Raw genomic sequence first — 23379 nt, 5'->3', positions numbered from 1 at the left:
TCACGTACGGAGGCCAAGATTTAGTCTTCTTCTGCGGGCAAGTACTGGTTTGCTTCTGTTTGTTGACCACTGGGAGTACTACAGCTCTGAGCCTTCTTTATACGGGTCCCCTGGTGCACTCATTTCTCTAAGGTTTACTCCTAGGAGCAGACTTGCTGGCTCCAGGGGTTGTGTGTGGGCAACATGCATAAACCCCACCCAAGTGACTGTGCCAGTTTATTCTCCGTCTGCCATGTATGCAGGTTCCTACATCCTCTCCCACACTGGCTATTGTTATATTTCTTAATTGTACCCATTTAGTGAATGTCAAACATTTTCTCATTCTGGCCTTAATTTACCCCTTCTGGTTACAGAGATGAGCATTGTTTCACATGGGTATTAGCGATTCATGGGCTCTCCTTGGTGACGTGCCTGATCAGGCCTTTTCCCATTTTTCTCTTGAGTTGTCTGTATTTTTCTTACTGATTTTTATTTTTTTTTAAATGCAGTCTTACACCAATTTATTGGTTATATGAGGTACAGATACTGTCTCTAAGTTTGTGCATGTCTTTTCATTTTCATTATGTTCTCTTTTGCTAAACACTTTAAATTGCAATGTAGTGTAGTTAACTGTATTAATCTTTTCTTTATTTTTTTGGTTTTAGGAAATCTGAATTTTATTTTTTTAAATTTATCTTCATTGTTGAGAGCATGAAGGTGTCCCATTTTTCCCCCCCAATTGACACCCTCCACCTCCACCTCCACCCACCCCCTCCCCAGGCCTTTACCTCGTTATTGACTGTGTCCATGGGTTATGCATATATGCATATAACTTCTTTGGTTAATCTCTTCCCACCCTCCACCCCCCTTCCCTCTTCCCTCTGAAATATGATTGTCTGTTGCATGCATCAATGTCTCTGGATCTATTTAGTTCGTCAGATTCTTTTGTTCATTAGCTTCTTCTTAAAGAAGACCCTTCAACATTTCCTGTAGTCCTGGTCTGGTGGTAATGAACTCCTTTAGCTTTTTCTTATCTGTGAAGTTCTTTATTTGACCTTCAATTCTAAATGATAGCTTTGCAGGGCAGAGCAATCTTGGTTGTAGTTCCATGTTTTTCATCACTTTGAATATTTCTTGCGACTCCCTTCTGGTCTGCAAAGTCTCTGTTGAGAAATCGGCTGACAGTCATATGGGTGCTCCCTTGTAGGTAACTAACTGCTTTTCTCTCGCTGCTTTTAAGATTCTATCTTTGTCTTTAACCTTTGGCATTTTAATTATGATGTGTCTTGCTGTGGGCCTCTTTGGGTTCCTCTTGTTTGGGACCCTCTGTGCTTCCTGGACTTGTAAGTCAATTTCTTTCCCCAGGTAGGGGAAGTTTTCTGTCATTATTTTTTCAAGTAGGTTTTCAATTCCTTGGTCTCTTTCTTCCCTTTCTGGCACCGCAATAATACGAATGTTGGGCCTCTTGAAGTTGTCCCAGAGGCTCCTTATACTATTTTCATATTTCTGGATTCTTTTTTCTTTTTGCTCTTCTGGTTGGGTGTTTTTTGTTTCCTCATGTTCCAAATTGCTGATTTGATTCTCAGCGTCCTCTACTCTACGTTGATTCCATGTAAATTATCTTCATTTCAGTTTCTGAAGCCTTCATTTCAAATTGGTACTTTATTATGTTATCTATTTTGTCAGTTATTTCCCTAGTAAACATCCTTATACACAAAATTCTGAACTCTGTATCTGTTAGCTTGCTTGGATCTATTTCATTTAGTTCCTCTTCTAGAGATTTCTTCTGCTCTTTCCTTTATGACATGTTTCTTTGCCTCCACATTTTGGCTGCTCCCTGGTGTTTGTTTCTATGGATTAGGTAGAGCTGCTATGTCTCCTGGAATTTGTAGGGTGGCTTTGTGTAGTAGGTGTCCTGTAGGGTCCAGTGGCTCAGCCTCCCCAGTCACCTGAGCTGGGCCTTCTAGGTGCTCCCCGGTGTGGGCTGTGTGCACTGTCCTGTTGCAGTTGAGCCTTGGTTGCTGTTGGCATCACTGGCAGGAATTGACCCCCTGGCCAATTGAGGACCAGCTGCAACTACAGCCAGAGAGCTGCTGTGCTGGAGACACCCCTATGGATCAGGATTTACTTCAGTGGAGCGTTGGTGTTCACCAAGTATGCCCCTTGAGTGTGTCACTCATGGATGTGGTAGGGTTGTAATCCAGTGTGGTGGAGTCTGACCACCAAGTGCACTGTCTCTGGGGCCTTCTGGGAGGTGCAAAGTCAGCCTGTGCCACTGCCTTGCGCAGGGCCACCCAGCATGAGCTACACAGCAAACTGTAGTTGGCTGCTACTTGTGCTGGGCTTGGAGGTGTCCAGGAGAGGCCAAGCTATGAGCCAGTGCAGGCTGCCACTAGTGCCAGGCCTGGGGCCACTTATCAAGTCGAATGGGGCACGCTGCTGCTTGTTTGAGAGATTTTAGGGAAGTCCTAAGCATGAGGCTCGAGAGGCCACTTGCACAGAAAAGCCACTGGAAATGGCCTGGATGAGCTTGCAGGTAGGGAGGGGCGGGGCCTTCAGGAATCACAAGGGCAGGGCCAAAGGTGTGATTCAGGTGCTGGAGTTTCAAATATGGCGCCTGCCTGCTGGCTGTGTTCGGGGAGGACTCGACAAAGGAGCAGTGGCCTCTGCCAGCTCTTCTGCCTGGGAGAAAGCTGCCCCTCTACCTCTCGTCCCAATTTCAGGCAGGTTAGTTCCTCCCCAAGTGTCCCAGGTCCCTTTCAAGCTGCTGCCCGGCGCTGGGCTCAGAGGGAGCGCGTCTGAGTGAGTCCGTGCGTGGGCCCTTTAAGAGGAGCTTCTGAGGCTCCCACAGCTTCCACGTCCCTCATCGACAGTCCCCGCTGGTTTTCACAGCTTGAAGTTGTGGGGACATCTCTTCCTGGCCCTGGAGGCCTGGTCTGGGGGCCTGCTGTGGGGCTGGGACCCCTCACTCCTCCAGGAAACCTCCACCGCCAAGATGTCCCTCCCGGGTTTAAACCATGGCACCGGGTGTGGGCCAGATTTCAGGAAGTTCTGAGTGATGGTGATTCTGTATTTTAGTTGTAATTTTGATGTGGTTGCGGGAGGCGGCGGTTACAGCTGTTATCTATGCCACCATCTTGTTTCTCTCCAATCTTTTCTTTTATGATAGGAATTTTTAATGCTTTGTAAAGGAGATCCTTCCCTGCCTCGAGGTCATAAAGATATAATTTTCTGTATTTTTTTAAATAGTTTTAAAGTTTTGCTTTTCAAGTTAAGCCTTAATCTGTCCGGAATTGACTTTTGTCATTGTGTTTGGTGTGAAAGGAATCCAGTTTTATTGCCTTCCAAGTGGATGATTAATTGAGTCGGCATTACTGAGTGGCCTTCTGTCCCTTGAGACACCACCTCTGTTTAGACATAAGTTTGGGTCTTTTTTTACCCCCCCTAAATTTTTATTTTTTATTGCAATAAAATATACATAACAAAATTTACCACTTTAACCATTTTTAAGTATACAATTCTATGGCATTAAATACATTAACGTTGTGCAGCCACACTATCCATCTCCAGAACGTTGTCATCTTCCCAACTGACTTTCTGTGCCCAACACACAATTCCCTGTTTCTCTCCCCTCTAGCCCTGTGGGTCTGTTTCTGGTTTGCATATAGTCAACATACCACCAGAAGAGGCAACCCTCCCTTCCTCCATTCTGGCTTTTAATACAAGTATTTTAGTTTTATCTTCCTTATGAGTAAATCACAAGAATAGGGACTTTGTCTTAATGGATCTCTGTGTCCCTTAAAAGCACTTCACTTGTGAGCATGTGGTGGGAGCTACATAAAGGCTAATAATTGAGCATTGGCATTGGGATTGAGAAAGGTAACAAGTTAGACTCAGGTTCGGACCTATGAGAGAGTGATACGAGAGTCAGTGTGACTGAAACACCACCTAATTGACAGGCATGGTGGGTATGGTGCCATGGAGCCCATACAAGGCGCTAGCCAAGTGGAGTTGCACCTTTTAGGCCCTGGCATAACCTCCTTGAAGATCGGCTGGGTCTGCAGAGCCGATATACTTGCTCTAGATGGCTGCCTTGTACTAGTTTGGGGTAGAGAAAGAAGGGAAAGAGGTAGGAGGTGCTGGTCTTCTTTTTATAGTTGAGGAGACTGAGGCTCAGAGGGTAATCAACTTGTGATTACATAGCTGGTAGGCTGCATGTTGCGGCTACACTTCTATTCCCGAGTCTTGGCATTCACACCTGAGCCCTGTGTTCCCAGGGGTGAGGCTGCCGTTTCTCTGACTTTTTTCTTCTTCTTTCTTTCAGCATATGTTGTGCCCCTACGTGCTAAGCCCTGTCATGGTGCTTTCCAAGGACACAAGTGCAGTGAGGCATGATGGGGAGGGGTCTGGGGGACAGGCACAGGCTTGTTTCCGTGGCAGCTCAGAGAGGGGAGCAGCCCACTCCACTGGGTGTCTGGGGAAGGGGCCTTGCCTGCCACCGTTGTTGGGCTTGCCAAACCTGCTGGAGCACAGGCACGTGGCCGGAGAGCTTGCCCATGAACTTCACAACTGTCAGTTGTGTAAATCCAAGGCGTATTTGGCGAGTGACTAGTATTATAAAACATTTAAGAAATGAATGGAAGAAGCATATGTAGCTTTTTTCCCAATGTAAGTTAAAGGATGAAGCCTCAGTAGAGGGCTCCTGGACTGTGATACTACCCTACAGATTCCTAGTTAGATGATTCAGAGTGCTGGGGAAGTTTTGACCTTCAGTTACTGGCTAAGTAGAAGTAAATTGCTCAGGAGGGACTGTCTCTTGGATAAGAAACAAGCATGGCAGATTCTGTCATTTTCACATTGTTGTTCTGGAGAACAACTGTGACCTTTTTTAGAATGTCTTCTGTCTTTTTAAAAAAAGATTTAAAAAAAAATCACTGCTTGTTTTCTCTGTTTGTGTTTCAGTAATTTGTTGCAGGGCATTTGGGGGAGGAATATTTCACATAAAGTCTCCCATGGCTGATATTCAAGTGTAAGATGTGTTTGCTGTAGCGCGTGGGCAGAATCTGGCTGCTCCATGAAGCTGCTTACTTATGCTTTAACCCCAGCCACAGCGGGCTTCTTGAAGCCAGTTCAGAATGAATTAAATCCCACATGCTGCTCATAGTTTGAAAATCCAGGTGTGTGCTTTTATTTCTAGAACTGTCCTATTTAAAGTACAGGAGGCTACTGTTATAAAGAAGCACCTACAAAAACATTTAAAAGCATGAGTGTATTCTTAGTCACTGTGAAGGCGGTAGGCTCTGTGGCTCCAAGCATGGTCCCCAGGGTAGAAAGACCGAAGGTAGAATTCTGCTTCTGCCGCTCCCAGCCCCTGCTTCCCTGAACAGAGCTACAGCTTCAGGTTTCCTGGTGTACACTTCTAATCACAGTTCATCTTTCCTCTAGATACATAAAAACTAGTTTTTAAAAATGGCTCTGGCTGTTGTGGCTCTGTCATTTTCACATTGTTGTTCTGGAAAACAACTGTGACCTTTTTTAGAAGTGATTAGTAGGTCGGCCTGCACATCAGAGGGTCTTGGGTTCGATTTCTGGTCAAGGGTTTCAGATTCAATCCCCATCCCTGGTCGTGTAGGCAGCAACCAATCCATGTGTCTCTCTCACATAGATGTTTCTCCCCCTCCCCACTCTCCCTAAAAATCAATGGAAAAAATATTCTCACTCCTTGGGTGAGGATTTTAAAAAAAAGAATTATCATGTGGTGGTTTGTAATACCTCCTTCTTTTATTATTTGCAGCCTAGGGGGAACTGCAGACCATCAGAAATTGCCGAATAGCTGAAGAGAGGTGCTGCAGGGGTGGGCTGGAGGGGAGAGGACTGTAAAGGCAGGCAGGGGGCCAGGAGCAGCAGTGAGGGTGGGCAGCAGGGAGACCAGTGGGTGTCTGCCAGCACTGTGGTGGAGTGTGGACACAAGGCAAGGACGGCCTCGTGGTTTGGAAATCATCTCTTGCTGTCAGCTCAGTTCATCCCCACAGTCAAACGCTCTGTGTCCAGTGGTATACTGCTGTCCATCACCTTGTGTGGGTGGCCTTTACCTTACAGAGAACCCTGCCTGCATTTCAAGTTGCTTACTTTCTTTGAGATCTTTAAAAACAAATTGTTGTTTGCTTAGGCTTTATCTTTCCTGGCTTACTTTAAAAATGAAAACCACATTGTCGCTGATTCCTTCTTGTAAAGGATATAATGGATATTCATTAGCCAGTTAAAATTTTTATATTATTGTTTCTGTAATAAAGTTTTATTTTGGAAAAATCTTAGATATGTAGATATACAGTAAAGTCGCAAAGATAATAGAGTTCCCATATGCTTTTTACCCAGTTTCCCCTAATGTTAACACCTTGCATAACCACAGCCATTTGTCAGAATTAAGAAATTAACATTGGTACGTTGTTATTAACTAAACTACAGACTTGACTCAGATTTCACAGTTGTTCACTGTTCTAGGATCCAGTCCAGGGATCACATTGTGTTTAGTTGTCATGTTTCCTTAGTCTACTCGATCTGTGATTGTTTCTGTCTGTCCTTATTTTTTATGACCTTGACAGTTTTGAAGAGTGCTTATTAATTGGATAATTTGTAGAATGGCCCTTGATTTGTGTGTGCCTGATGTTTTTTCATATTATTAGACTGGGCTTACGAGTTTTGGGGAAGAACAGTGCCGAGCTGAAGTGCCCTCCTCATCACATCACATCACATCACATCACATCACATCACATCACATCACATCACATCAGGGAGTACAGTGACATCAGCATGACTTATCCCTGTTGAGTTCACCTTGCAGTATTTTCATTCCTTAGTTTTATCCATGTTGAAGTGGCTCTGGTCCCCCTTAAATTTGCTAGTTCCTTCAGGATAGTACTCTTGCTCTGCCTCCTTTGTGCCTCTTTCCACTGTGAGGACTTGTGCTGTGGATGTCAGGGTCAAGGTGGACCCACCAAGTCATGTAAAGACACATTTTGTCACTTGATTCTGTGAGCACTTAAGTTTTCACAAACACAGGTGAAATAAGATTGGTCATATGCTGATAATCGTTGAAACTAGAGGTTATTATTCTAGTCTCTTTACTTTCATATGTTAGACATTTCCCATAAAAAATAAAGAAAGCCCTACCCAGTTTTGCTCAGTGGTTAGAGCATTGGCCCACTGACTGAAGGGTCCCAGATTTGATTCTGGCCTTGGTTGTAGGCTCCATCCTGAGCTTCGGGCCGTGTGCGGTAGGCAACCAATTGATGTCTCTCTCTCACATTGATTTTTTTTCCCCCCTCTCTCTCTCCCTTCTACTTTCTCTGAAAAGAAATGGAAAGAATACCGAGGGAGGGAGGGAGGGAGGGAGGGAGGGAGGGAGGGAGGGAGGGAAGGAAGGAAGGAAGGAAGGAAGGAAGGAAGGAAGGAAGGAAGGAAGGAAGGAAGGAAAAAGAAAGAAATAAATTTCCGATCTACAGACACAGTGCATCCCAGATTGTTTTGATAGTGAAGGTGTTATACTGTTGGTTGTTGGCAGAGTTGTTTAGGCTGTATTTGTATTTTTTCCCCAAGGCCTCCTTAGGAAAAACAACTTACATCTAAACCAATGATAAATGATGTTGCTAGTAACTGTGTAACAATAATATTCCTTAACATCTTTTAAAAAAGATTCTCGCCTGAGGATATGTTTATTGATTTTAGAGAGGAAGAGAAAGAGAGAGAGAGAGAGAGAACCATCGATGTGAGAGAAACATCTATTGATTGCCTCCTGTATGTGCCCCAACTGGGGATTGAACCCACAACCTACGTATGTGCCCTGACTGGGAATCGAATCTGCAGCCTTTTGGTGTAGGAACAATGCTTCAACCAAGTTAACCACCCAGGGAGGGAGAATGCCTTTGAGGCACCATAACTAATGTTTTTGGATATGGCAAGGTAGGGAACAGGGTCAGTAGCTTAGATCTGTTACGTAGGTCCTGTAGTAGTCTACCCTACTAGACTCTAAGCTACTTAAGTACAAGTATGGTGAATTATTTAGCTTGTAAATTCCAGAGCCTAGCCTTAGCCGGTTTGGCTCAGTGGTTAGAGCATCAGTCTGTAAACTGAAGGGTTTCAGATTTGATTCCAGCCAGGGGCACGTGCCTCGATTGTAGGCTCGATCCCTGGCCCTGGTCAGGATGTGTGCAGGAGGCAGCCCATCTACATGTCTCTCTCACATCAATGTTTTTCTCTCCCCCTCCCTTCCACTCTTTCTCAAAAGCAATGGAAAAAATATCCTCGAGTGAAGATTAAAAAAACCCCTAAAAAACCAGAGCCTGGCACAGAGACGGTACATATAAATCAATAAGGGGGAAAATTACACCAACAAACTTCCAATAAAACATGAACAGAGCATATCTCTACCTCACCACAAACTTCGTTTGGCGCTCCCTTTTGAATTCAGACCTTCCTCCTGGGATCATTTTTCATCTTCAGTGTGTTGCCTAAAGAAGGTGAGGCTGTTCCCAGGACTGTGGGGCTGTGTGACAGCTTCTCCACCGAGGTATTGGATCAGAAATTCAGGTGTTACTTCTCAAGATGGCTTTTTACAAAATGCATAAGAAAAAAATTAACATGTTTTCTGTCACATTGGTGCTTTGAAGTTTTTCCCAATTGCGCTTTCTGCTTTAATTAGTCTGGCTGCTGCTTTTTTTTTTTTTTTGGGGGGGGGTTTTAGCTTTGGGCAGGTGCCAGCGAAGCATAGAGGGTTTTAACTTTTTTTTCTTACTTTGCCGAAGATAGAACTGGTCCTTAGCTGAGCTTGTCCTGGCGCCCTCTTTGGTAGAGAATTTTAGAAACTTGGTTGGGCTTACTCCTTTCTCTGCAGATACATGAGAAGAGTCAAGCACGGTGGCTCTGTGTTTGTCTTGGTTTATGAAAAACATGAGAGATTAACAAGTAGGATTTGAACATAGCCACAACCGTCTTCCCTGAGCAAAAAAAAGATCGCCCTGTCATATTAGAGTGGTTTTACATAACCTGTTTATGAATATGGTCGGTTTCTAGAATTTAAGATTTACTTAAGATAAAGAAAAGCTAATACCTGTAATTATCGTATCAGATTTTACATGTTTACTGTCAAACAGCCATTGAGGCCTGTCACTGAAAGCTGCCATTTCTCAGTCGCTGAGTTTGCTGAGTGGCGTTACCACACTTTTAGTTGAAGGTGGAGAGAACTGAGTTAACCTGGTTAGAAAGGAGACCATTCTGGTTCCTCAGAATCACTTGTATATGTTAGAGGATCAATTATTCCAAGAATTGAGACCCAATGAAATGCACTCAGTGCTAACATTACACAGAAATTAGTTTAGTCTGAATCAGAGGCACCTTTCAGTGCATTCTTGGGGAGTGTCCACTGTACTGCTATTGAGGGTGCTGGAGTGGGAGAAAGTCCTGTTGCTCAAGATCTGCAGAGGGTTTTTCTTGCCTTTCTCTTCTTTCTTTCTTCCTCTCTTCTCTCTGGTCTTCTTCCCCTCCTCTCCCTGTCTTCTCCCTCTCCTTACCCTTCCTTTCCTCTTTCTTGAGATATAATTTACATACAACTGAATGCAACTGGGGCTTTGACAAATGGACAGGCCTACATAGACACTGTCCCAGTCAGGGTGGAAAACATTTCCATCACTCCAGGAGGTTCCTTGTGCCCTGTGTGCTCAGTCCCCCACCTCACCCAGCCCCTGGCCCCAACACAGATATGTCACTGTAGATGAGTTTTGCCTGGTTTAGAATTCATATAAACAGAGGCATGCAGTGTGTATTCTTGCTCACCTTGATGTGTCTGTGGTTTACCCAGTGGCATTGATCAGTGGCTCTAAGTGCTGAGTAGTTTCCATGGGTGGGTTGCTGTGCGCAGTGAGTTTTGATTCCTGTATGGAGAAGGGTGGCAGAGAAATTGGGGCTCTGCTGGAGTGTATACCTGGCCTTTTTGCTCTCCCTTCTCCCAGCATTTGAGGAGGGCTGAGAGAACAAACAAACCAAGATGGAAGAGTCACCTTTTCATCAAAGCCATGAGCCCTGCTAGTCCTTGAATAGTTTGGTTTCTCAGAACATCTTCCTTCTGGCTACCCCTGTACCCTCTTAGTCTTCGCCTTTCTGGTGAAAGGCAGGTGGACATCCCGAATGGCATAAGGCTTTGTGACCAGAGGGGCTCTTCTTGGCTGTTTGCATGACTGCTGCTCTTGCTGCCGATGGTCGACTTTCTGGCTCTGTGTTTAGGGCTTGTTAAGATCGGGGACATTTGAACCATGGAGCCCATCTAGTGTGGGGGTGCTGCCAGGTACCCCTACCTCTTACCCCAACACCTGCCCCTGAGTTGTCCGGCTTTTCCCTTGCCCTGGCCCAGCTTGGCTGTTAGCTTTAGCCCAGTTGGGAGGACTGAAGCCCAGAGCTGCAGATTGCGCTGTTTTATTAACAACCTGGTCAATTACTGTGTGCCCATACCTTCTTTAAGAATCACCCCGTAAGAGGCAGTGGTTGCTCGGGCATGGGGAAAGGATGGGAGGAGAGAGAAGTGATACCTAAGGAGTACGGGGTTTCTTTCTGAGGTGGTGAAAATGTCCTAAAACAGGCCGGGGTGATGGTTGCACATATCTGTGCATATACTAAAGACCATCGAGTTGTACACATTAAATGGCTGAATTATATGGTATGTGAATTATATCTCAATAAAGCAAGGGCACACCAGTAGAGGAATGGGAGGGAAATCACATCATAGAAATTTTATTCTTTCCCGGTATGACACGACCTGTTGCCAGATACCCTGACTTCCTCGCAGACCTAGCTCCATGGGAGGTGTAAGATGTAGTAAAGGAGGATGGACTGGGAAGCGTCAGGTGGACCCGAGTTAGAATCCCATCCTGCCGTTATGCGGGGCAGGCTGCTTAATTTCTCTGCAGTGGTTTCCCTTCTGTAAAAATGGGGCTAGTAGCACTTGTTTTACGGAGTTTTTAAAAAGAGCTCAGTAGAGGCAGCCATTTTTACCGTGTGACAGTCGTATAATAGAGGTTTCGGAAAGCAAGAGGCAGCCTGACCAGATGATATCTGTGAGTTATGCCAGGACAAGACTCACTCAAATGCCCCACTGATGTGTGCCGAGGCCGAGGTAACGGATGGTACTGGTAGTCTTTCACTAGCTTGCTGGACTCTGTTCCTGAATTTTATTTTTTTTGGCCTTAATCCACATGCTTTGAGTAGCTCAGTGACAAGCTCTCGGAGAACCAACTGTGTCCCCTTCTTCATGAAGCCTTCTCTGCCCCTGCTTCCTACCCTGGGTCATTGCACCTTCACAGCATTCCCTTAGCCCTTGGTTCTAGCATTGACCAGCTCATGCCACTTTTACTTATTTACACCTGTGCCAGCCCATGCACTATGAGCAATCCAGGGTAGGGGCCTCAAGGCCCTAAGCACTGTGCTTGGCATTTATGTTTGTTGAATGAATGCCCAGTGGTTTCAAGTCTTGTGACAGAAACCAGATTGGAACTGGAAATACCAGTTTAGGCACCACATACTAGAGGTTAGCAGATGGGTTTCCCTAGAGCAGTCTTTCTGTCCCAGCACCATCTAAGGAGGGAGAGCTACCCTAGCCGGTCATGTCCTTTGCCACTGGTGAGGTGAGGCTGCAGGTATGGGGAGGAAGAGGATGCCCCGGCCACTCTAGAAAGCTGGTTTCATCACTTCCTAGTCCCACTGCTATCTGCATCTTTAATTTAGTTCAAATACAAATTTTACTAAGACCTAGTTGTGATTGTTCAGGGAAGCCAAGGTAGAGAGACAGTGTGGTGTGGTGTGGTGTGGTGTGATGTGGTGTGGTGTGGTGTGGGGTGGGGTGGGGTGGGGTGTGGTGTGGTGTGTGGTGTGGTGTGGTGTGGTGTGGTGTGGTGTGGTGTGGTGTGGTGTGGTGGTTAGCAGCTGGACTCTGGAGGCTGGCTGCTTGGTTTCAATCCTGGCTCCTCGATGTGTTAGCTCTGGGACACTGGGCAAGTAGCATAACCTCTCTGTACCTCAGTTATTTCACCTGGAAAATGGAGGAGGTAGCAGTACTTATGCTCAAGAGTTATTTTCATGATTAACCCTAAATAAAGTCAGCATTGTATAAATGTTTATTGAGCAGCTTGTGTTTGTTGGATTTTAAAAAATGAGAATGAGGGTGTTAGATAAAATGAATACATCTACCTTGTATGGTTGCTATGATTGTCCCCTCCCATAACCAAGAACCCTAAGTGAGACTTGGGGCACAGAAGAGTTTTCTGCCATCCTAGCTGATGAAAGGAAAGGTAGACAACCAGCTTGCTGTGCCAGAACTCACATGTTTATTTTTTCTTAGTGGAAGAAAATACGCCCAGAAAAGGGCTTTTGTGATCATATTTTTTGTGCTTTAAATTTACTTTAAATTTAAAATACTTTGAAAGATAACCACCAGACCATTAGTTTTAGAAAGACTGTTCGTAAAAAAAAAAGAAGAAAGAAAAAAAAAAGACTGTTTGTGTGTTGTGGTCAAGTACACTGAAGTAGTCTCTAGAAGCATTATTTGGTTTGCAGCTCAGCCTTTTCCAGCCTGTGTCCTTCGCTGGACAAAATGACCATTAGCGCAATTATACCCTCAGCTCCTGATCCTATCTGTCCCACAGCAAACCCTGGGATGATGTGGCTGGCCTCCGTGCAGACCAGAGGATGCTGCTGGATGAGTATGGCTCGCCTGGTACTCCTGTGTGCGCCCCTCTGTAAGGGAGTAATTGACTTAACCAAGCTGACTATGGAATACAGTGAAATCTGCGTTGGGTTGACGTCTTTGTTGTTTTTTGGGGGAGAGGGAAGGTGAATTATTATTGTATTCTCATATGTCAGGTAATCAAGCCTTGTATTGATATGGTCTTTGCTTTATTGGTTTTTTCCATTAAATAATTTCTAAACACAGATTTTAGATTTTTAACCTGTTCTGTTTTGTGTTATAAGGTCAGACTAGATGACTGTTTTAAAAAATTTTGAATGAATTTGGGTAGCAAGAACACTGGTGAATACTGTATATCCACTTAGCATAGTTTCCCCTTTCTTCTTGCAGTATATTCTTTTGTCAACTACATAGCTTCTCTTGGCCACAGACTTCCCCTTAGGCCTATGCTGCAAGGAGGGAATGGTCTGACCCTGTTCCGGCCACCACCACCGTGCCACCTTGCCATGGCGTGGAGGGTGAACATGTATCTTCTGGGAGGGCACTTTGGAGAAATTGAGACCTTGGAATATTTGTTTCTTGTCTGTTTTTGCAGATTAGTTTTAGTATTTGCTCTTTTCAGTAGTGTTTCTATTTTTTTATATTGTTGCATAATATATATCTATAAAAGTGCACATATTATAAGTACCAACAAATTTTTACAAACACAGCACACCTCTAACAGCTCAAGAAATAGGACGCTGCTCAGAAGTGCCCCCTGTGACTTCTTCTTGCCCTGTCCCTTCCTGCTCTACCTGTCTTGGCTTCAGGCAACGTAGATTGGTTGTGCCTCCTCCTTATGTTAGCTAGAGGGAAGTATCCAGTATGTATTCTTGTGGGCACATACATTTGAAAATGAAGAGATACAGGATCTCTTCTTCACTTAAAATTTTATTATTATTATTATTTTCTTCCACTTTCAGTTCTTTATAAAACTCTAGGAAGTAAGGTATTTTTGTGTTTGGCATTTACTTCTGGGTGATCACATATGCGTAATTTGAGTGCCCCTGTTCTAGGAGACAGTTGTGCTCTAGAGAAATGGGGTCCCCTGCCTGCCTGCAGCAGTCAGCCTGCATTTCCCAATAACAAGCTGCTCTGCCTTGGTGTGTGGAAGGCCAGAAGTTGATTTTTACATGTAGGGACAATGTAAGATTATCTCATGCAAGTGAGTCCCTGTCACATTAACTCTCATGCTGCCTGGCTCCTTAGATACAGAGCATGTCTTTTTTCCTCCTAAGTAGAAGAGTCCCAAATACAAGAAGAGGTTCTAAGACTATCACATACAGTATAAGTTAGTGTGTAGACGCCAAGTTGATTTTGGGAGTAATATGACTTTTTTTCTCCGACCTTGTCTCTCTGTCCATGGAATACCAAGATTTCTCTTTGTCACTTTCTGAAAAGAAAGCTCTTTTCAGAAGGCTCTGGGCTGCAGTCTGAGAGAGAACCTGGTGCTGTAGGACGAATGCAGCAGTGCAGGGGACTGGCCTTATCTCAGCTGCAAGGAGTCGCAGCCAACAGGAAATGATGAAATGGGCTGGGATTCCGCTGGGAGCCGGAGGTCAGACATACCAGCAGGGTTGCAAGGAGGCAGGTACCGAAGCTGAGCTGCAAAGTTAGGCAGTGGAAGCCAGCATTTGACAGAAAAACGTGAGTGTGCTATTTAAGGTGGACATTTCCTTTAAGGTAGATTTACTTTTTGAAAGTAAATTTTCTTTGATTTTGTTTTTTTTTCTGGGTAATTGCTTTACCAGAAATCTTACCCTTTTGGCTCACCTAGTTTTAGAGCTTCTAAGGAAATGTTTAGGCAGTTTAATATTAACTGAGCAGTGTGGAATGTTTTATCCAAAATGCTTTGAGAAAATGTCAGGGTATTTGATTTTTTTGGTGTATAGATTTTGGCTTAAACAAACGAAGGATTGTGCTTTATAATTTGTACTCTGGCTTTAGAACATATGCACGTGCTTTATTTCAGAATAGGTGGAATAAATTAGAAACTTTGGCATGTTTTAGACTAGCTTCCATATTTCTGGCTGTATTTTTTTTTTACTGGGTTGTTAAATGAGTTACTCGAGGTAACTGTTAATAGAGGGTTGTTTACCCCCTACTTTCAGGCATTATGGTCATTACATGCTGCTGTTTTCTTTCGTAACAGCCCCATCTAATCTACAGACTTGTAAGTGGGACTTGTGAGAGAAAACAAATAAATTAGCTTTTCCCTTTGTCTATAATTGCTGTCTTAAGACGACCCACTCCCGACTCCCAGCCAGAATTAGCCAGTGCTTGCTCCAGTCTCTCCTCCAGTCTTTCTTCTTTCTTTTCTCAGCAGGACCCTGTGCCCTCTTCCCCATCTGACTGCTGTCACTAGACGCTTTGTTTTTATTTTTATTAGATAGCAACATGTAAAAGTTTTATTGTTTAATAACTGAGCAGCCTTACATACATACTTGTTTTTTATCTGGGAAGTCATATTCTGGAATTGAAAAATTATAACTCTCTGCCTTTCACCTTTATTTATGTCATTGTTACCTGAGTGACCCCTCTCTGAGTGAATATATTGGATTACCTATTGCTGTGAACATTAGAAAGGCAGTATCTTCTCTTTCTGTTCTCCAGGAAGCGCCGTGCAGTACAGTCTGTGCCATGCAGAGAAACATATTTTCTTGTTAGGTCATTACCTAGCGTGATTTGTATACGTCTAATACTTTTAAGTTGCATGTTTTCTATTTTCTAGAAATCCTCCAAATATATAATATTTCTCTCAGACCTTAATCAGGCCCACCAGTTTTGTCCTTGCTCTTGTAATTCTGAACGTTTCCTTCAGTCTTTTCTTAATTCAATATCTTACTGAATTCTAGATGAACTTTAAATGCTGCATTTATGAAAATAATAAAGAGGTAGTGTAACTTCGAACCAAAATATGTCTTGCAGGTCTGAGATTTATGCCAGTAGTAAAAATTAGCCTCCCTTCCTCTCTTTTCATGCATTGGTAGTGTTCTGTTTTCCTAGCTACATAATTCTATTATTTATTTGATGGCATAATTAAAAAGATGTGGAGATGATATTTAGAGTTGTGATGGCTCTTGGAGTTGATACATTCAGTCCCTTCTTTTTTTTTAAACAAAAGAATTAAGACCAAGAGTCGAAATGTCTTGTTGACTTTTCCAAGGTCACATAGCTTGGTAGCTGAGAGAGTCTAAATCCCAGGTCCCCTGATGCCTGGGTCATTGGCCTTTCCTTTATCTGCTTTCTCCACATCTTATCTCAAGATTAATAGGACTTAGTTAAGAATGGCTTTTTTCTTCTAATGAGTCCATTTTCATTTGTTTCATTTTCAAATACTCAGCCTTTACTCAATAATTTTCTTAAGTGGCATAGGCATACTTGAATTACCTCAAGCACAAAGAGCATTGAAATTTCTTCCGAGAGAGGTTATAAAAAAGGTTTTTTCTATTTCATGAAGTTTTTCTTGCCTCTCCCCTAGTAAACTAGGTCTTAACTGTTATTGTTGTACGTGAACTCTTTATGTAATTAACTGCTACGTGAGATATCCAAACTTAATAAAATCACAGCTAATGAAGAAACGGATAGAGGTACTTGATTCTTCTCTGAAAGAGGGTTCTTCTGGATGTGAAAGGAAAACCCTAAACTGGGAGCATCTCGACCCGTTAGGGAATCCTGACAACTCCGAGCCTTACTAACTTGAAGTCTAGACTGACCCAGCTTTGGAAAAGATAGACTGTAAAACAATACGTTATAATGCAAATAAAGGTGGAAATGATTTAACTTTATAAAAAATGGAATTTATCCACAACTTTCTAGAATCAGTTAACAATAGTCTCTCCTAAAAATCAAATTCAAATCCTTCTGAAATTCAAATATGGGAATTAGATGCCAATAGAGGCACCGAGAACAGTGGGTGACTGTTCTTAGACCTTGGTGTGGCTCCCACTGTCTGTTTAGTCACCTTAAAATGCCTTGCGGGGAGGCTCATGGAAAAGCACTTATTTGTATTTTCTGAAGTGTTTAGAGTATACATGCCTTGAAGAATTTCTGAAACAAATATACTATAGGAAAACAGGCATTTTCTTAAATATTTTAACTGTACTTGAAATTGTCGTCAATAACTTTATTCCTATTTGAATTTATAAAACCCGAGAATGAAGGAGGAAACATGAGCAATGTTTTTATGCAATAGGTTGGAGCTGTGACTTCCCTCCCGGTGTTCTGAGCGGCATTGCTGTCATTATCCTCTGAGAAGCTGCCGCTGTAATTTGGTGAACCAGAGGACCCACCCAGCTGAAGGAAGGTGAGGAGCCACTTCAGGGAGCGGAGATGGTTCACCGTTCCCAAAATTTAGTTACCTTTGTTCCCGAATCATATTCTTATGTACTTTCAGTACATGTTAAGTATAGAATATTTTAACTGGTTTTCTTTTGTCAATGTATAACGGACCTTCTTAACAGATATGTATAAATATATGTATATGTAAATATATAATTAATATATAATTGTCCTAGTTAGTAAGTAGTATTTGATATTCTTCCTTGCCCCTAGCTTCTGCCCACATTAGTGTAAATTCTGGTATGCCTGTGAAACTTAAAGATATGTGTGTGTGTGGGCGATATGGTGCTGGCTTTGCTGCAGACTGAGGAGGTGTTGCTGTTGGTCCAGAGTTTGTGCTGGTGGTGTCATCTGGGCCTTCCTCACTTCCATCTCTGCCCGTGCCTTCTCTCCAGACCTCTCATGGTCCCCTTAGGACCTCCTCTACATTGAAGAAACACCTCCCAGTACCCCAGGTAGATCCTAGGCCCTAGATCTGGTTAGAGAGGAGTGTGTGTGTGAGGATGGGGGATGGTAACAATGGAAAACATGGGCCACTAATTTGAATGAGTGAATGAATGAATGATGAATGAATGAGTGAATGAGTTGCAGTCGTCCCTTTCTGTAGAGATTGCTTTTGAAGGCACTATAGTCAAGTGTCACTGGGCTGGTCTAAATACATTTGCATCTCAGCGTTCTGCCTTGATACCAAGTGACAGACTAGCTTAAGGTTTCCTCCATCCCCGGGAATCTGGCCTACATTTTTTTCTCATTAGACTCTGTCATATGTGAATCATAAGACGTGAATCTTGATGTGGTCTTACGGAGCATAACTTAACGAATCTAACAGGAAGTATTGTGAATTTGAATGTGTGTCAATGATCATCACAATAGTACAGGATTTAAATTTTATTGTTGTTAACGTGAAGACTGAATTTCATATTCAGTCTTGCTTCCCATTGGGATTTGTTCTGTAGCAGAGTCCTTGAGGGAGATCAGGGAGAACAGTTTGCTGGAAAATGCTTACTTGACATGGTGTTGTTGATGTAATTGACAGGCTAAACATTGCACTTCTCAGTTTGGAATTCTCTCTTTGATTCTCAAGTTTCTGACATGTATTGGTACTGCTAGTTTAGCAAAATAAATGAAGCACAGGGGAATTTAGGGACAACGAAGTGCTCTCTTTATGGTTCTTTTCCATAAAGAAAAGACACATGAAAAAATAGCACAGGGCACTGAACTGATGAGGAAATATCTACTGATTTTGTTAATTTACCACCTCTGGGAATGTTGTGCACGAGACCATGAGGCCATGCAGGCAAGCAGCAGTACCACTTTGGGAGGAGAAATCTTTGGGTATTTAATATTGAACTGTAAGGCATGACATTTATTCTTTGTTGCATCCAGTAAACTGCTAAGGTTGAAGAGTTTGAATTTGGGATGGTAGAAGTTGTAATCATGATGAAAAATCACTGTGTGAGGTTTATGTAAACTGTCATCATCCCACCACCTGACTGCTCTCACTGATGGACATGCAGGCACCTGAAGGAGTTCCGTGCTTGTTTCCATTAGGTCACCACCTGGGGGCAGTCCACCTGATGCTGTTGGCTGGATCAATTGTTCATTTGTGTGTGCATGCATTCATTCTTTCCATTTAATTTCTAAACTAAGTGAGTACCATTTGGCATAGGTGTATAATGAGTTACCTCAGGCACAAAGAGGTTTGGAGAGAGATTGTTTTTAAAAATGAAGAGTTTTGGGGCATGCCCTGAAGGCCCCAGCACAGTGCGGGTGGTTGCTCCTGGAGCCAGATTCAGTCTCCTGGAGGAACCACGCCTCCTGCAGCTTTGGGTGTCACCTGCTGTGCCAGGTGCATGCCACTGCACATGAGATACTATTTGAATTCTCCGTAAATGTTGCGAGGAGGAATGCTAGAGCTGCCTGCAGAAAATTATCTAAATGACAAAATCCCCAGGATGGATCTGGTTCTCCTCTTCTACCTGGCTTTGGTGCTGATTGGTGGTGGTATGATCTGCATCTGCTCGAAACCCATTATCTGAAAGGCCTGATCAGGGAATACACAGGTATTTTCCTATATAATTCCAGAATGCCTTCAGAGAGCCATGCTGAGATTGCTTCATTACCTCTTTCGTACACGAAACAACACCTTCATTATCCTGCACTTCATCTTGCAAGGAATGGTTTATACTGAATACACCGGGGAAATATTTGGCTACTGTCAAGAGCTCGAATTCTCCTTGTATTACCTTCTTCTGCCCTATCTGCTGCTGATTGCAAACCTGGTTTTTTTCACCCTAAGTTGTGTAACTGACCCTGGTATCATAACAAAAGCAAATAAATTATTGTTTCTTCACGTTATGAATTCGATGAAGTGATGTTCCCAAAGAACATGAGGTGCTCTTCCTGTAATTTGAGGAAACCAGCGCCGTCCAAGCCCCGCAGTGTGTGTTACCGGTATGTGCACCATTCTGACCATCACTGTGTTTGGGTGAACAGCTGCATTGGGGCCTGGAATGCCAGGTACTTACTTCCTCGCCTACCTCTTGATGCTGATGGCCTCAGCTGCCACCATGGTCATTTGAGCACTGTTTCTGGCCCATTTAGTAGTGGTGTCAGACTTGTACCTGGAGACTTATGTTGATGAACACTTCCAGGTTATTGACACCGTCTTTCTTACTCAGTACTGACCTTCCCAAGGATTGTCTTCATTCTGGGCTTTGTCGTGGTGCTGAGCTTCCTCCTGGGCGGCTTCCTGTGCTTTGCTCTATACGCGGCCGCCACCAACCAGACCATGACTGAGTGGTACAGAGGTGACCGGGTTTGGTGCCAGCATTGCTCCCATGTGGTGTGGCCCCGATCTACCAGAACATTCACTCCCAAGGCCTTTGGGGCAACCTTGGAGAGATCTTTCTACCCGCTGCTGCACATTATGAGAGAAAGATGAAATGAGAATGGGAAGAGTATTACTGCCTCTTAAATATAGTATATATTTATTTATACATATAGATACTTACTTTCTAAAATAAGTAAAGAGTTCACTTTTGTCAATTCAGTCTGCCTCAGGCACTGTGGTTGGCCTTGGGATCCATGATGGTTGCGGTTGAGTTCTTGCCTCTGAGGAGCTCACAGTCCAGTGGGGTAGATGCCAGAGTGGTGAGTCTTCTAGAGCTATAGGGACCTTATTCTGCTGTGGAGACTGGGGGAGGCTGGGGAAACATCACAGTTCGGTGGGGTGTTTTGGGGATGGGGTTTGTCAGTCACACAAGAGAGGTGGAGGGAACAGTATGTGCAGAGACAAGGGTTCAGAAAGAATGTGGCGTATTTGGACCATTTGGCGCTCTGAGCAGCACCGTGGCGATCTGCAAGAACCCATCCGCGCTTTACTCTCAGCACAGCTCCCCACTTCCTCCTCCCCATCTTCTAGTCCCCACGTCCCTTGCTGGCCATTCTTGGCTCTGAGAAGGAAAGTGTTGTTGAGCCAAAATTATGCCTGCGAAGACTCTGGGGTCTTGAAAAGAAGTCTCAAGGGAGCTTAAGGTGCTTCATTCTCTAATCCCCTTTTGATTTGTTTTCAAAGTAAAATAGAACACCCCCCCCCCAAAAAAAAAGAACAAGTGTCTTACAACAGGGGGCAAAAAGGGAGCCAAAAGGGAAGCGATTGATCCATTTTCTAAGGAAGATTGGTGTGACATAACATGAAACACCATCTATGTTCAATTTAAGAAATGTTAGAAAAACATTATTCACAGAATTCAAGGAACCAAAATCACATCTGATGATCACAAGGGTCGAGTTTTGAAGTGAGCCTAGCTGATCTGCAGAACAATGAAGTTGCATGTAGTAATTCAAGCCAATTACTGAGGATGTTCAGGGCAAACACTGCTTGACTAATTTCCATGGCATGGATCTTACCTGTGACAAAATGTGCTCCATGGTAAAAAAAAAAAAGACAAACCGTGACTGGAGCTCATGTTAATGTCAAGACTACTGATGCTTATTTGCTTCATCTGTTCTGTGTTGGTTTTACTAAAAAATGAAACAGATTTGGAAGACCTCTTTGCTCAGCATCAATAGGTCCACTAAATCTGGAAGAAAATGATAGAAATCATGACCTGAGAAGTGCAGACAAATGATTTGAAACAAGTGGTCAATAAGCCAATTCCAGCTAGCATTGGAAAAGACGTGGGAAAGGTCTGCCATTCTATTTATCTGCTCCATGATGTCTTTGTTAGGAAAGTCAAAATGCTAAAGAAGCCCATTCCCTGCAAGCTTCGGATCTCACCCCAGGCTCTATTCCCCGGCTTCCTTCAGGTCAGCCTCCCTTCTCCTTGTACTCCAGTGCACTTGTAATCACACAGTCATACTTCCCTCTGGGAGAATACAGGTGGTGTCCTTAGCGTTTGTCTCTCACTCTATGGCAGGCATAGTGGTTAAGCTTTGGAAACAAACTTAATTTCAAAAGCAATCATTTACTTGCCAGGTGGCTTTGGGCAAGATATTTCACCTGTCTGAGTCTTAGTTTCTTTTTCTGTCAAATGAGGATTACTATGATATTTCCCTCATGTTAAATGAAACCCAATGCATAGAGCCCCCAGCACTGTACTTAGATAGCTCTGAAATCCTAGCAGTGTCCATCAACCTTGCTCAAACCCTATCAGCTACAAATAATGATGTTTTCTTTCTTCTTTTCTAATTCTTACACCTTTTACTATTTATTGCATTGGCCAATACCCCTAGTACAATTTAAATAGGAATAGTATTGACTAGATGCAGCCTTTTCTTGTTCCGGTGCATTCTGTTTTGCTATAGTTTTTCTGGTGAGTTAAAAATAACTTTTTAGATTCTTTTTATTTTTTATTACAGTTGGCATACAATATTATATTAGATTTAGGTGTACAACATAGTGGTTAGATGTCTATATAACTTACCAAGGGTTTTTTTTGCCCTCTTTTGTTTTGAGTTCTGTTGTCACCCCCCCCCCCTTTGCATTTATTTTTTCTTAGGTTTAAATATGAAATTCTGTCTAGCTCTTTAGTGACTATCCTAGATATTTTAACACATTTAACAAAATCTAAAGTAATGTCTTTACTTTTCTCTTGACTAATGGAAGAATTTAAAACCTTTTAACTCCATACCCCCTTCCATATTGTCCAGTATTTCTTTTCTGAATTGTTTAATTCTGCAAATTAGATGCTATGTTTCATGCAGTCAGTACTATTTAGATTTATCCAAATATTTACCAGTATATTCACTTACCAACTTTCTTGTGCTTCAAGCTTTCCATCTCAGATTATTTTCTTTATGTCTGAAGTATATTCTTTAGAATTTCCTTTTCTGTGAGGGTTTCTTGTGTGGTATATATTTTATCTGTCTTACAATGCCTAGTTCTTTGTTCTTAAAAACTAGTTGTGCTGGGTATGGAGTTCTAAGTTGGCAGTTACTGTTACTCAGCGCATAGTATATATTATTCCAGTATTTTCTGGCTTTCACTTTTGCTCTTAGTCCAATTGCCATTCTTTGTGACCTTTTCTCCCTGGCTGCTTGTACGATCTGTAACTTTGAGGTTTTCAATTTCGCTTTAATTTGTAGCAGTGTGGATCTCTCTCTCCCTTTAAAATCTTGCTTGAGTTCATTGGGCTTCCTTGATTTGTGGTTTAGTCTTTAAGCATTCTGAAAAGTTATCTTTATATATTGTTTCTTCCCCATTTTTTAAAAATGCGGGTTTATTTTTAATTCATCTTTATTGTTGAAAGTATTACAGATACCCCTTACCCCCCACCATTGATCTCCTCCACCCTGCATCTGCCCCCCCTCTTCCCCATTCTTAATGTTATCTCCTTCTGGAATTTCATTAGATGTAAATTAGATTTCACTACTTTCTCCAAGTCTATCAATTTTTCTTTTATATTTTCTCTCTTTGTCTCTCTTACTTCAGAAAGAAGGCCAATTTACCTGTTTATATTCTATGATTGCTTCTTTAAATTTGTGTTTTTGGTGTCTTTAGTTACCTTTATTTTTTGCCAGCTCAATGATGCAGTTATATTTTATTCAGCCTTTTAAATTTTGCAACAGGAGAGTCATTAAGATACCTGGTTTTCCTTGCTGCTGAAAGCAGAAGTCTGTTCTGTCACTCTGAGTGTTTGCACCAGAGCCTAGCACATTCCTTGATTCAAATCATTCCAGGCGTGTTTATTTTGCGCCTGTTATGCATCAGTGCTAAGGATACGGGTGAACAAGGACTTTGCTCTTCAGGAGCTTGCATTCTTGTAAGTGGAAAGAGACAGTGTGTAAGT

General features: G+C 42.9%; 1 protein-coding gene and 2 pseudogenes across 30 annotated transcripts in view; all 3 read left to right on the top strand.

Moving 5' to 3' along the window:
• The window catches only part of PACSIN2 (protein kinase C and casein kinase substrate in neurons 2), a 114635-nt gene that overhangs the window by 28965 nt on the left and 62291 nt on the right, over nucleotides 1-23379 (top strand). For 7 of the 28 annotated variants that reach the window (XM_081127333.1, XM_081127344.1, XM_081127327.1 and 4 more), the window contains exon 2: nucleotides 16941-17051. The exons of 11 other annotated variants lie outside the window; for them this stretch is intronic. The gene's annotated coding sequence lies outside the window, so the exon portion shown is untranslated. Of the gene's footprint in view, nucleotides 1-14233; nucleotides 14429-16940; nucleotides 17052-23379 lie in introns of those variants that run through there. 10 more of the 28 variants (XM_081127329.1, XM_081127342.1, XM_081127332.1 and 7 more) reach the window with 7 other exon arrangements.
• On the top strand, nucleotides 18979-20035 carry LOC308552976 (palmitoyltransferase ZDHHC4 pseudogene; annotated as a pseudogene). Its single transcript has one exon. The product of its transcript is annotated as a palmitoyltransferase ZDHHC4 pseudogene (transcript).
• Nucleotides 20796-21436, top strand: LOC308552637 (small ribosomal subunit protein eS1 pseudogene; annotated as a pseudogene). Its single transcript has one exon. The product of its transcript is annotated as a small ribosomal subunit protein eS1 pseudogene (transcript).

The sequence above is a fragment of the Miniopterus schreibersii genome, assembly GCF_964146895.1.
Source record: "Miniopterus schreibersii genome assembly, chromosome: 2".
Lineage (NCBI taxonomy): Eukaryota > Metazoa > Chordata > Mammalia > Chiroptera > Miniopteridae > Miniopterus > Miniopterus schreibersii.
The sequence above is the reverse complement of the archived record's forward strand: the minus strand, read 5'-3'. Positions and strand labels throughout refer to the sequence as shown.